A 1,642-nucleotide genomic window follows, 5' to 3' on the forward strand; every position below is an offset into this window, starting at 1 on the left:
GCTTGACCTGCTTATATGGTAGCGCCGGGCCTGCAATCTGTAGGATATTGCATCCTGAAGCTGCTGAATGCATGTGCAGATAAGTGGCAATCTGTGGAAGCTATTGTATTTGACATACAGGGACGGACACATGTGTGTGTGTGCAATAAAATGTGTGTGTGTGTTTGTCTAGCACAGTGGTCCCCAACCCCCGGGCCGCGGACCGGTACCGGTCCGTGGATCAAATGGTACCGGGCAGGTGATATCGTGACAGGTGATTCCCACACACCAAAACCGCTCTGCATAGTTTGCGGCGACCAGCTCTCTAATGAGGCAATAAAACCTTCAAACCCCCAGATGGAACCGTCTCGTTGCAAAGCAACAAGCTCACGGTTCTCATTGATTTAGCGTTCTATTGAGTTAAAATGTTAAATCACTTTATATTCATTTTTTGGTGTGACTGTATTTTATTTTGAAGGCAGGTTTAAATACAATTAAATTAAAATTATGAAATCAAATCAATCTAAAATATAAACAATCAACGTCCCCCCCTCAGCGGGCTTCGGTAAGATTATCAAACGTTGAACGGTCCGCGGCGATAAAAAGGTTGGGGAGCGCTGGACAGTCAGCTGACAAACTGTAGGTGGTGGAAGCTACCCAAAGTTTTGCGTGTCTAGTGTGTATGCAGTGGGAAAAGTGATAATGCAGAGTCTCTAGCTCGCAAATTAACCTGAGAAATTGCAGAATTGGCTGCTCCACGGCACTAGAGTGCCCAATATTACATGCTAAATGTGTATCTGTCTGTGTGTGTGTCCTGCCAGGTAAAACTGTGTGAGTCTACCTCCAGTGGTGGCCAGAGGTATTGCAGGCTGTTATAACTTTCACAGTGCTCCTACATACAAGGTCCACACCTCTGATAGCAAATAGTATCATATTATTGACGAAAGAAAGATGACTACAGAGGATTTGTTATATTTATTTATGTTACGTGTCACGGATGTTCAAATACAAGATAAACTAAACTTCCGACGAGGGTGGGATTCGAACCCACGCGTGCAGAGCACAATGGATTAGCAGTCCATCGCCTTAACCACTCGGCCACCTCGTCTATTGTTGCAGTAACACTACTGCAGGCTTCTAAAATGTCACATATGGACAATTTGGGGGTACTGTTTTTTCGGTACAGTTTCACGGATGCACCCAATTTTCAAGCTTGGCATGTTGGGTATCTATTTATTCAGCACAACCTCATCTTTTATATTGTACAAAAAAAGGGTATCATATTTATATTTATATTGTGCAATAAAATTAACTTAAGTGTAATTTTTACTGAAATTTTGGGTTTGATAAAGCGTTGCGCTAATATTGTGTGACATAAAAATGTGAAACCGCTGCCATTTTATTCTACAGGTTCTGTGATTTCAGGGAATATATCATAGAGGTTCCTTCATCCATATGGTGTGGGATTGCCCTACACTCCAATGGTTCTGGCAAGATGTAATTGATTGCCTGAATACTATTTGCGGTTTAACCTCGGGGGTTGGATCCTACAGTTTTGCTACTAGACATTTTGGATTCCACCAATGTTTCATCGGAGGGTTTTCCTGTTCTATGCCATGTTCTATGCTAGGCGGGCTATCCTTCTCAGATGGAAACTTCCAGA

At 42.7% G+C, this 1,642-nt stretch overlaps 1 non-coding gene across 1 annotated transcript; it reads right to left on the reverse strand.

The window, feature by feature from the left end:
• Positions 1-1,005: 1,005 nt before the first annotated feature.
• TRNAS-GCU lies at positions 1,006-1,087 on the reverse strand. Its single transcript has one exon. It is a non-coding gene; the product is annotated as a tRNA-Ser (tRNA).
• Between the last annotated feature and the right edge of the window lie 555 nt (positions 1,088-1,642).

The sequence above is a fragment of the Nanorana parkeri genome, unplaced genomic scaffold, assembly GCF_000935625.1.
Source record: "Nanorana parkeri isolate BGI_ZX_2015 unplaced genomic scaffold, ASM93562v1 scaffold784, whole genome shotgun sequence".
In the NCBI taxonomy this organism is placed as follows: domain Eukaryota; kingdom Metazoa; phylum Chordata; class Amphibia; order Anura; family Dicroglossidae; genus Nanorana; species Nanorana parkeri.